Source organism: Panthera uncia (genome assembly GCF_023721935.1).
Source record: "Panthera uncia isolate 11264 chromosome B3 unlocalized genomic scaffold, Puncia_PCG_1.0 HiC_scaffold_1, whole genome shotgun sequence".
Lineage (NCBI taxonomy): Eukaryota > Metazoa > Chordata > Mammalia > Carnivora > Felidae > Panthera > Panthera uncia.
The window spans coordinates 76,596,681-76,609,639 of NW_026057582.1; the positions used below are offsets into that span (position 1 = coordinate 76,596,681).

Genomic DNA, 12,959 nt, shown 5'->3' on the forward strand with positions numbered 1-12,959 from the left:
AACATCAGAGGGGATGGGAATAGGTACTGGAGGCTGTAAGCTGGAGAGTCACTAAGTAGGCCTTCTATCTTGGGGCAGTAAGAAGGACTGGAGTAGGAGATGCTGAGTACTGCTGTTTCCTGTGGTTCAGAGCATGCGTTCTGGAATCCTTTTCCTTCCTGCCATCTACACGTGCATGTGAACTGGGCATGACCCAAATTTCTGCTTGGCAGGACAATCAGGGAGCCTGGACTGAGTGCTTCTGCAGAGATAAGGATCCTGCAGGCTCAGCAGTCTGAATAAAGACTACACATGTAGTCCGTAAGTGGATGCTGTATTCAAACAAAGACTAGGGAGGACGAGAGCTCTGTCCACTAGTAGACAATGCCACCCTGCTCCCCACGGTTCTGTCTCAGCACCCCGGGCTCTGTACACTGATCCGCAGAAACATTTGACATGGGGCAGCCTGAGACGAGGGCAGGAGATGGAGTGTTTTTGCTGCCTGCACAGCCACAGCAAACGTGACTTGGGGCTTGGTGGCATCCAGTCCCTCCTCTCTCTGCCTCTGATCTAGCCTTAGGAATCAATTATGCGTTATAAACTCGTGATCAGGCTCTTGTTTTCCCAAATCAAGTACAGCCAATGGACTCAAGAACTAATTATTTCCCAGGACGTGCTGTTTGTGCAGAAGGGCGTCTCAGAATCTCAGATTCATGATCAGACACCTGAACTCACTAGCCTCTGCTTGGGTGGGGGCACGGCAAGTGATGCCCCTGGAATTCTTCCCTTTGAAGAGTGTTCCTGCTAAGATGTCCACAGAACTAGCTCAGAGCTGCAGCCTTATCTTCTCTCTGGGTCTCCATGCTTCAGTCACAATAAGGGCAGTGGAATATGGATTGAGAGGAAGGAAATGACTAATTTGTGGATAATTTGCTCCCTAGGAGGGACCAGTAGAACTGCCCCAAGCAAAAATTCAAAATAGTTTTAAACATACTTTGGATGTTCTCCCACCTCATTCAGAACCTGTTCCATTTCCTCAACTCCCTTTTGTCACTCTCCTCCCAGAATTTGTCTTGATGCTTCCCTCTGGCTGAATACCTTCCCTTCACTCCAGCAAGAACAGCCAGTCTTTGGAACGAAGATTTGAGCTCTGGAGTTACGGATCTACTCCTACACACACAGTCAAAACGTCCATGCTTCCAGTGTTATCACAAAAAGCAATCTGATTAAACCTCAGGAAACTGTCGAGATTCTTCCAGGTTTCATTAGGGCATGGGAGTTATTTTTACAACACATGGCACTGCTACATTTGAAATAGGTTACCAAGAAAACAAATGTATTTCTGTCATGTGTTCAATAACCTTCCCCCACTCATGGTATGTTATGCTACAGACAACCTCTCCAATGGCCTCCAGTGATTCACACCCCTGTATAATCCCTGCCTGCCCCCTGAACATGGCGAGACCTAGTGGCCTCATTCTGACAAAAAGAATACAGCAAAACCCAGTGTGATGTCACTTCCAAGATTAGGTCACAAAGAGACCGGAGCTTCCATGTTATGCATCCTCCCTTGCTCTTTCTGGTGGACACCAGCTGCCCCATATAGAGAGATCCATGTGGTCAGGAACCACTATCTGTTGCCAACAGTACACAAGGGCCAGTCACTGCTAACAGCCAGGTCAGTCACCTTGGAAGTGATCCTCCTTCAGTCCAACACTGAAATGACTACAGCCCCTGATGACACCTAGACTCAGCTTGAGAGAGACCCTGAACCAGCAAACTCCGCTAGGCTGCATCCAGATTCTTGACCCACAGAAATTGGGAGATCATAACCGATGTTTGAAACCACTAAGTTTGGGGTACTTTATTACACATCAACAGGTAACTCATTACTCTGAATCACAAGTTCTGAGCACTGAAATGCCTCAGGACATTCATGTCAGGCCCTAGAGTCACAAATATCTGACACTTGTACCACTATTACCTCCTTCCCCCTTTTTTAAAAGTTTATTTCAGAGAGAGAGAGAGAGAGAGAGAAAGAGAGAAAGAGAGAGAATCCCAAGCAGGCTCTGCACTGGCAGCATGGAGCCCAATGTGCGGGACTCGAACTCAAAAACCGTGAGATCATCACCTGAGCCAAAATCAAGAGTTGGATGTGATGTGACTGAGCCACCCAGGTGCCCCCACCACTTCCCTTTCTGGACCTGTGGGAAGTGTGGATCATCCATCCTTGTGTTTCTCTCCTCACACTCCAGGCAGCCACCTACAATCAACTGGAATGGGCAACCAAGATAAAGCCCTTTGTCCTCAGGCTCCGGTCTGTCACAAAAGTGTCATCACCTCTGTCAACTAATGAGGCCCAGAATCAGCTTCTTCAAGACCTTGGCTCCCTTACTCTCTTCTCTGCTTTACTTTAAAAGTCTAACTACACTGGGGCAGTAAGAACACACAAAAAAATTTGTGTTTTGATTTCTAGATAAACCTCACCTTTGCTCTCTCGGCAAAAGATCCCTCATTACTTTATCATTGTGGAAATACTTATCCGTGACCAGAATTTTATGTAAATTCCTTATTTCATCACTGTTCAGCCACTTTCAAATCTCACTTGCAATGTTCCTTCTTTGTTCCCTTCTTCAAAAATATTCATCTCTTCCTCTAGAAAGTCTACAATAGTCTCCCTTGGTCAGGATGTTTTATAACTCACCTAGAAACATGAATAAAAGATTGGCCTCCTTAAGTCTTTCAAGGTTCTTTTCGTGCTCAACCGGTGCATCTTTTCAATGGTGCACCGGGTTGCCTAGAGGGAAGGGTCTGCTGTTGAGTCTTATCTATTCTTAGTCCCAATTAAACACGACTTGGGTAAGGAAAAGGAGGAGGGGCAAAAGGCAATGCTAAAATTCAAACCTTTCCTTCTAAAAGAAATGTCAGGATAGAAAACTGGCTCCACTTTCTCCTGTGGTTAGCAGCTGGGAAGAATTCGGCTTCCCTGAGAGGCGGTGCCCACAGTCAGAGAGTCCCTCCGTGGAAGATTCAGCCACCTCCAGGCAATGGGAACCAAGAGTAGATGGGAGGCAGGAACCTGAAACCAGCTTAGGAGGAGATACAACCTCTTCACAGGATTAGCTCTGTCCTATTTAATTCCTCTGTCAAAGATATCCAAGTTGAAACTATAATGCAGGACAATTTTCATCAATTAAGTCAGTAATTTCTCTAAAAAAAAATAAAACGAAATAAAACGTATTTGCATAATTACCTTACCTTTGATACTTTTTAATTTGGGGATCTTGAGCAAGTAACTTAATTCACTGAGCCTTTGCTTCCACATACTCAAAGTGAGATTTTATAGAGAGTATAACTCATGGTGAGTGCATACGAAACAGTAATTATGATTATTATCTACTGAAGTAAATAACAACAGAAAGTTGTGATCTGAGCTTTAGAGCCATGTTGAACAAAAGAACTTTCTGTGATGATGGTAGTGTTCTAAAATCTGTGTTCAATACAGCAACCAGGAGACATGTGTGGCTACTGAGTACTTGAAATGTGGTTAGCCTGAGGAACTGACTTAATTTTATTTTAGTTCATTTAAATTTAAATACCTACATACAGCCAGTAACTACCATATTGGACAATGCAGCTTTACTTTTGATTGTCTGCATTGACCAGAAAGCCCCACAAAATATAACCTTGACGTCTTAAGGAGTCCAAGAGCCCAATATTGCTCTGAAGAAAGCCCCTTGTAAATGGGCATGGGATGGAGAGGGAAGTCCTTGCAGGCAACGATAGTGCATCTGACCTACAATTAACAGGATATTCAGTTCCAGTTCTGAAGACTACTGATCATTTGTACCCTGTTATCATCACCTAGTCACCCTAGTGGCTACTGGTTGGATGAACTCAGGGGGTTCTCTGTGTGAAGCTAGTAAGAATATGGGAATTTAAAATAGTATCTAGTTTCAAGCAATGAACAGATTACCTATACTGATGCTATGTGAAATATGTAAGTTGTTTGCAAGCTAATATTAACATCTATGTATCCTTCATCTCCTTATTTATTGAGCACTCACTACATGCTAGGCTAAACACCAGAGTACAAAGTTAAAAAACACCATTCTTGACCTCGTTTCTCTCATTCTAGTCACAGAGACAAAAGTAAAGAACATGGTACAGGGTGAGAAGTAAAATAAGGTGGATTAAAGAGTGTGATCGACTCCATTTGTTGGAGACAGAGCAGAAAAGCTTTCTCAGAGCAGGAGGCAGCAAAGCAGAGTCACGAAGGCACCGCACAACTTGCCATCTCCAAAGTGAGTTAGACAGGGAAGGGCGCTCCTGGCAAGGAAGTCTATGTGGAACCAGGCATCTTTGAAAAGCATCAACACTTCATGATTGGCACTTAGGAAGCAAATCTGGGAGGAACAGAGAACAGTGGGGATTAGAACACAAAAGACCATCCCACAGAATTTAAATCATATCTCCTAGAAAATGGGACACCACTAAAGGATGTCAAATAGTAAAGGAACATTGAGATTGGGGATCCGATCTCTCTGATGCTGTGTGGGAGATCAGAGGGAGGGCAGGACAGGAGGCATGGGGATGTACCACAAGACCTATGCACCAGTACAGGGGGTGGGTGTGATGGAGGGGAGTCAACAGTGGTTAACAACATTAAGATACTAAAAGAAAGGCTGGAAGCTTCCACATTAGAGTTTTGGGGGGGGGTTTAATATGATTGAAATACTTGGATGAGCTTAATTGTGTTCCCGCCAAATTCATGTTTAAGTCTTGACCCCCAGTACCTCAGAATGTCACTATGAGAAAGAACCTTTAAAGGGGTTACTGAGGTCAAATATGGGGTCATTAGGTTGGCCCTCAATCTAATATGACTGGTCTCCTTATAAGAAGAGGAGATCAGGACACAGACAAGCACAGAGAAGTCAGGTGAAGGCACTGGATGAAGACAGTCATCTATAAGCCAAGGAGAGAGACCTCATTAGAAACCAACCTTGGTGACATTTTGATCTCAAAGCCCCAGCCTGCAAGCCATGAGAAAGTAACTTACTTTCTTTGAGCTACCTGGGTCAGTAGTCCTTTGTTACAGCAGCCGTAGCAAACTAATACAAACATAGTATGTCTACCTTTACACCAATTTCCACCCATATAAAGTGACATTGGCCTTTATTATAAAGCTTCCATATCTGGGAGAGTAATGCTTGAGTTTTCTTAGGTCTTAAATTTAAAAAGAATTTTTTTTTTACTCCAATCTCTTTCACCCAGTCCTCATGAGAACACGAATTTGAACAAGTCAGGAAAATAGAAGTTAGTGAGGCCAATAGAAATTAAAGGCATTTTTCTCCAGGTTCCAGAAAAAGATTATTAGTTCACATTCTAGAAAGCTCTCACAGAGAAAATAATTACGAGTGAGAATATTGAGAAACTAGCTCCACTAAAAACCCTACTCTGGACAACAACACTGAAGCCACTCCTCAGAGTTCGTGTACCGGGCTTAAGGGAAACACATCTACAACATCTCCTAATAAGGTGCCTCAGGGCCCTAGAACCTTCAGAATCTCAAGGCTCATCTTCATTATATAACTTAAAACACTTTATAATGTCATTTATGACAGCACAAAAAATACACCAAATTTCTTCTTTGGCTGTGAAATGTATAAATCCAGTATCCCAGTACCAAATAATGATGAAGTTGATTTTTAACTCGTATCAAGACAATACTCATTGAATTCTTCCCTTGAATTTCTTAAGTCTCAAAAGGGCTTTCCTGTCTGTGTGCACACGTGTGTGTGTGTGTGTGTGTGTGTGTGTGTGTATTTATTCTTGTGGTGAAACGACATAAGCAAAGATGGGAATTCACATTATCTGAGACCAAAAGACAGAGGCAGGGTCTCTGTACTTTAATGATGTTTACTAAACCCTAAGCCCACCACGTGTCTGCTACCTTCCCCAAGAGGGGACTTCAATCAGGAAAAATAAGATGTATTTCTCTCCTCAGATGGCTAATAAGCATTTCAATGTGAATAGGCCAAAAGACTAACCTTTTCATTTCTTACTGTCTTTGTCAATACTGCAAATAACACCATTCACCCAGTTGTTCAAACCTCAAACCTAATACTAGTTTTTTTAATTGGGGCATAATTAACGGTGCTATATTAGTTTCAGGTGACAATATAGTGATTCCATAACTCTATACATTACTCAGCACACTTCATAAGTATATTCTTAATCCTCTTTAGGCAAGGTTTATTTTTTCTTTTAAAAAATTTTAATGTTTATTTTTGAGAGAGAGAGAGAGAGAGAGAGAGAGAGCGAGCTTGAGTGGGGGAGGGGCAGAAAGAGAGGGAAACAGAATCTGAAGCAGGCTCCAGGCTCTGAGGTGACAGCACAGAGCCCAACGCAGGGCTCGAACCCACCAACTGTGAGATCCTGACCTGAGCCCAAGTCAGATGCTTAACTGACTGAGCCACCCAGGTGCCCCTCCAAAGTTCATTCTTGATTCCACCTTCCCCTCACCCCTCTATCAGTTCCTCAGAAGCTCCTATCGCTGCCACCTCCAAACACACCCTGTCTTCCCATGTCACGGCACCCTCGCTGCCCACTCAGGCCCAAGCTCTCCCACCTCTGCTCTGACCATGTCAACAGCTTCTTCATTCACCTCCCTGCTCCCTTCTGCTCTCCAGCCTGGTTGACATCTCAGCAGTCAAATGGAATCCTTTCAAGACATAAAAGATCATCCCTCTTCTCTGCTAACCACCCTTCAAGACTCTGGATTTATTCTGAGAAAAACTGGAAACCCCTTGTCTTGTTCTCCAAGGTCCAACGTGAGCCATCCACTGCCTTCATCTCTACCTCAACTGTCATTCACTGGGACACACACAATGGCCTTATGTCCTCGAAAGTGACAAGCCTTTCCTCTTTTCAGGGCTTCTGAACTGACCCTTCTCTCTGCCTGTAAGGCTCTTCTGCTAGCTCCTGCATGTGGCTGGCTCACCCACCGCTTGGGTATGAGGCTGGAACCGAAGTGCTGAGACTCCCTCCCCTTTACCCTCTCTCCCCCACCAACAGTATTTCAGAGCACCTGCCACAGTCCATTTATACACGTGCCTTCTCATTTGGCTCTTCCCCATTGCAAAGTCGGCTCCGTGAGGGCAGGGGGGTGTCTTCTTTATCCCTCCACCTCCTACCACACTCTGCACATGGCCAACGCTCTGTAAGTAGTCCCCAAACAAACGTGACCTCGGAGTGGGGACCATGGCTGTTTCACACTGAACCCGGCATAATGAGGTACTCTCCTACTGCTCTGAAATTGCAATTAGCAAAATAAGAATCACTTTTAATTTTTCTGATTTTCACAAAGCAAATTAAAATGCAGATGGGCTAATTTGAGGGGCGGCTGCTAAGAAAACTTCCTGTTCTAACAAGCTTCCCGCTCACATGGCCAAATAATCAGTGTCACTTAGCTGTCTATACTGAGTCTGTGATTGCCTCCTGGACTCAGCTTTGAGCAGAGACCCCATTAGTAGCTCATGAAATAGAACACAACTCCCACCAGAATTTTATTATTGTGAATCCCAAGTTGGTTCTCCAGACTAAAAATTTAATTTCAAGAAGTGGTAACCACAAAGTCCTCAAATTCATTTCAGGCACACCGGGCACCTTGCAATCATCACTGCAATATAACCCACAGGGTATAACATAACTCAATTGCATATGATGGGGGCCTCCTCCAGGAACTGTCGTGTGTTGGATGGAACAGATCTTTCAAGCCGTCCTATGTGGAACCCCAGGTGAACTGTCAACACAGATGCTGAAATCACCAAAGATGATAACAGGAGCTAAATGAAGGCAGGAAAAAAAAAGAAATCCTAAGGAAAATATAATTAAGAGTATCCCACTACTGTGTGCAGATGGTTGAGGCATATGCAGTGAATTCCTGAATGAATGAGTAAGCTGGACATGTTTCTTTTGTGTTTGCTCCATCAATTCCAGAGTCTGGGGTCTCCAGGTCTTCTAAAAACAATAAAGGACTTGACAGACAATTACTCCTCTTAATGTCAAACCTTCTTTCCCACTTTAGGTAAGTAACACTTTTGATGTGATATAGTCTCATTATCATCAGGAGCTGGTCTCTATCTAATTTCTCAGGGGAAAAAAAATGGGCTAATATCTTTTTAAGTCAATTATAAACTTTTGCTTTGTTAAACAGCCCATACTGAACATAATTTAGCCCACTGTTAATAACAAGGCTCACTGTAATCAAGTTAAATTATTATTTTGTGCCCTTAATGTGTCTGGTGGCCTATTTTAACAGCTCAAGGGCATCACCCTTTGAATTTTTCTGACTTACAGAGTTTGGTTCATTTTCTAGCTGTCAACTAGAAATATTTTGCTTTTGTTTATACAGCTTATAATTCCCCTCCTTTCTCCCACCTTCCAATGTGCTATGGTCTAGAAATCCTAACTACCAAAACAATCAGAACAATTTTGACTTAAGGACAAATACACTTTGATTATGGCCCTTTTCAGTGAATAAATATGTGAATTTAGTGTTTTGGCTTTGTGGCATCTATTTTGCCTGTTCACAGGCTTTTGCTTATTATTAGATTACCAATTATTACATTTTAAATGTCCACAGATAGTGGATACGTGACCTCCAGATAAATTATTACTATGGTTGAAACTTCCATCTAAAACCTATTTGGCTTAAGAAAAGGAAATAAGTAAAATATGACATTTCCAAGCCATGTGCAACCTGCTGATATAGTCAGGTGGTTATAACCTCTGGTGCTAATTGTCTTTCTTATCAGCATCACTATTATCAAATGTCACTTCTTTGTAAACTCACTGCCCTATTTAGTTCAGTCAGAAGCATCACAGAACACCATCTCACACTGAAATCCTTAAATCTAATTCTTCTTTGAAACTAAAAAAAAGAAGTTTTAGAAGCAATGAAAGCACTAATGTATAAAGCAGCACGGTCAAAGGCGGAGGAAGTCTTTATGTTTTTTAGGTTTATTTATTTTTGACAGAAAAAGAGAGAGAGTGACTGTGAGCAGGGGAGAGACAGAGAGAGAGAGAAAAAAAAGATAAAGAATCCCAAGCAGGCTCTGCCCTGTCAGCACAGAGCCTGACGTGGAGCTCACAACCCATGAACCAGGAGATCATGACCTTACCCAAAGCCAAGAGTCAGATGCTCAACCAACTGAGCCACCTAAGTGCCCCAAAAGCAAAAGTCTTTAAACAATGAACTTCTATAGCAAGGCATTTTTGAAAAATTAATTCTATGATTACAGAGTTTTGAGAAGATATGAGAGAGCTGGTTTGGTCAAGTGGCTGAGAGCATGGGCTCAGGAACCAACAAAATGTGTGGGTTTGAGTTTCCATTTGTATGAGCTTGTGTGACCATCGGAAAATTACTTCTCTCCCTTTGCCTCTATTTCCTCACCTAAAAAATATAGTAATGGCACCTACTCATCAGTTTTTTTGTACAAATTAAATCATTTGCTATGTTCCTGGAAATTTTTAAGTGCTACAGAAGTACTAGTTAAAACACCTTTTATACAAAGATGATCCCTACCAATGGATTTTCGGTCCAAATGACATTTGTTAATGCCATTGCTGAAACAGATGGTCAGAAAGCCAGAATGAACACTGTGCCAAACAGAGAATAAAATGGTGTGCAATTTCCACTAGGTATTCTTAACCCTAACTGTAGCACGACTGCAATAAATCAATTTGGTGAAGAGTACTATAAATTTAATCCATAGCACTCAGCTTTGTTCACAGCCTGCCCAGAATGATGGCAGACCCTCACCACTGAAGTGACCCTGAAGATGTGGCTGGCTGAGCACAAAGTGCTTGGTAATGACAGAAACCATTCAGCTGTGCAACACGTGTAACAAGGGGAAGAAACCATTGCTACACAAGGGCAAGTAACTTGAGAAATCCTTGTTACCACCACCAGAACAAGCCAGGACAAGTCGGCCTGCCCCTGAATTCAGAGCTCTGGGCACTTGTTTGTTTGCAGCTCTCCTAACTTCCTTTCCTTTTTTGCCTTCTATGTACTTGGTAAAGTGCATTTATTAAAATGCTCTCACTAGGGGGCGCCTGGGTGGCTCTGTCGGTTAAGCAACCGACTTCAGCTCAGGTTATGATCTCATGGTTGATGGGTTCGAGCCCCATGTCAAGCTCTGTGGGCACAGCTCAGAGCCTGGAGCCTGCTTTGGATTCTGTGTCTCCCTCTCTCTCTCTGCCCCTCCCCCACTACTCATGCTCTGTCTCTCTCTCTCTCTCTCTCTCTCTCTCTCTCAAAAATAAACATATACAAAAAAATAAAAAATAAAATGCTCTCACTAGGTCTATTCAGTACTACTTCTCAAGGTGAATTTCATGGACCATCTACATCACATTCATCTGCAAGTTGAAAAATTCAGATTTTAGGGCTCTGCCAAGTTGAAACAGAATCTAAGAGGGATGGAACCTGGAATTTTAGAATATTTAAAAAGAAACCCAAAAGATACATGGAGAGGCTATGTTGGAGAATCACTTTGATACCCGCACATTTTAAAGTCCTCATGAATGATATTTAGGATCAGATAATTCTTTGTTATCAGGGCTGTCCTATGTGTTGTAGGATGTTCACCAGCTTCGCCTGCTTCTACAGCAGATGTCAGTAGCACTACCAACATGCCCACTGCAACAACCAAAACCACCTCCAGACATTGTCAACTGTCCCCTGGTGGGTAAAACCACCCCTGATTGAGAACCACTGAGCTAGTCCAACCTCAGACACACACACACACACAGGAATATCACTCGGCCATAAAAAACAATGAGATCTTTCCATGTGCAACAATATGGATGGACCTAGAGGGTGTTATGCTAAATGAAGTAAGTCAGACAACGAAAGACAAAACCATATAATTTCACTTACACGTGAAATCTAAAAAACAAATGAACAAACTAAAAAACAGACTCTTACATATGGGAAACTGGTAGTTGCCAGAGGGGAGCCACGTGGGGGGATTGGTGAAATAAAGTGGATTGAGAGGCCCAAACTTCCAGTTATAAAATAAGCCACAGAGATTCAAAGTATAGCATAGGGAACATTGCACGTAACAAATAGTGGCTCCACTTACTATGGTGAGCATTGAGTAATGCACAGAATTACCAAATCACTGTATTGTATACCTGAACCTAACATTATCAATTATACTTCAATAATCTAAATAAATAAAACCACTTAAGAACATAGGAAAAGATAAAGACTACTCTCATTCATTAGCATAAATTAAAAAAGAATAACTGCAAACTGAATCCAGTAGAGAAAAAGATAAATGATGATAATAATAATCGAGCACATTCTTGGGGCGCCTGGGTGGCTCAGTCGGTTAAGCGGCCGACTTCGGCTCAGGTCATGATCTCGCGGACCGTGAGTTCGAGCCCCGTGTCGGGCTCTGTGCTGACAGCTCAGAGCCTGGAGCCTGTTTCAGATTCTGTGTCTCCCTCTCTCTGACCCTCCCCCGTTCATGCTCTGTCTCTCTCTGTCTCAAAAATAAAATTTAAAAAAACGTTAAAAAAAATTTTTTTAAATAAAAAAAATATATAAAAATAATCGAGCACATTCCAACAATTTTAAGTTGGGTATAACATCAGAAAGTATATTTATGTACTCGATCATATTAATGGAATAGAAAAACCGTATGATGATCTTAATCGATGTAGAAAAAGCATTGGAATATCAACTCACAAAAAACAAACAAAACCTCTAGTAGACTAGGAAGTGAAGGGAACTTGCTTAAGTCATATTCAATGATAAAACACTGAAAGGATTTCTTTAGGAAAATTAAAACTAGTCCTGTATAACCACTATCATTACTATTCAACATTGTGCAGTAAAATACAGCAAAAGACAAAAAGGTTTTCCAGACTGACTGCCCCAGTTTGCATTCCCATCAATAGTACAAGAGGGTTCTCCTTTCTGCACATCCTCACTAACACCTGCTGTGTCTGGTGGGGGTGATTTTAGCCATTCTGGCACGTGTAAGGTGATACCTCATTGTAGTTTTGATTTATATTTTCCTAATCTAGGATGTTGAGCATCTTTTCATGCGTGTGTTAGCCATCTGGATGCCTTCTTCGGAAAAATGTCTCTTCATGTCTGTTGCCCATTTTTAAATTGGATTATTTGTTTTTGGGTGTTGAATTTGTAAGTTCTTTATATGTTTTGGATACTAACCTTTTATGAGATATTTCATTTGCAAATATCTTCTCTATTCCATAGGCTGACTTAAGTTTCGTTGATTGTTTCCTTCGCTGAGCAGAAGCTTTTTATTTTGATGAAGTCCCGATAGTTTATTTTTGTTTTTGTTTTCCCTTGCCTCAGGAGACATTGACTGTAAGAGGTTAAGGACTGTGTTCTCCTCTAGGATTTTTACAGTTTCATATCTCATATCCAGGTCTTTAATCCATTTTGAATTTACTCTTGTGTATAAGAAAGTTGTCCAGCATTATCTACAATGGCCAAATTATGGAAACAGCCCAAGTGTCTACTGACTAATGAATGGATAAAGAAGAGGTAAATATATCACACAATGGAATATTACTCAGCCATAAAAAAAAAAACAATGAAATCTTTCCATTTGCAATGACCTGGGCGGAGCTACAGAGTATTACTCTAAGTGAAATAAGTCAGAGAAAAACAATGACCACACCATTTCACTCATATGTGGAATTTATGAAAGAAAACCAAGGAGCCAAGGGGAATAAAGAAAAAGAGGGAAACCAGGAAACAGACTCTCAACTATAGAGAACTGATGGTTACCAGGTGGATGGAGAGATGGGTCAAATAGGTGATGGGGATTAATGAATGCACTTGTGATGAGCACCAGATGTTGTATGAAGTGCTGAATCCCTATACTGTACACCTGAAACTAATATTATACTGTGTATTAATTAGAATTTAAATA

The 12,959-nt window shown here is 41.8% G+C and overlaps 1 long non-coding RNA gene across 1 annotated transcript; it reads left to right on the forward strand.

Moving 5' to 3' along the window:
- Window positions 1-1,163: 1,163 nt before the first annotated feature.
- Window positions 1,164-2,716, forward strand: LOC125908840 (uncharacterized). The gene is made up of 2 exons (XR_007453448.1): window positions 1,164-1,860; window positions 2,235-2,716. It is a non-coding gene; the product is annotated as an uncharacterized LOC125908840 (long non-coding RNA).
- Window positions 2,717-12,959: the final 10,243 nt, after the last annotated feature.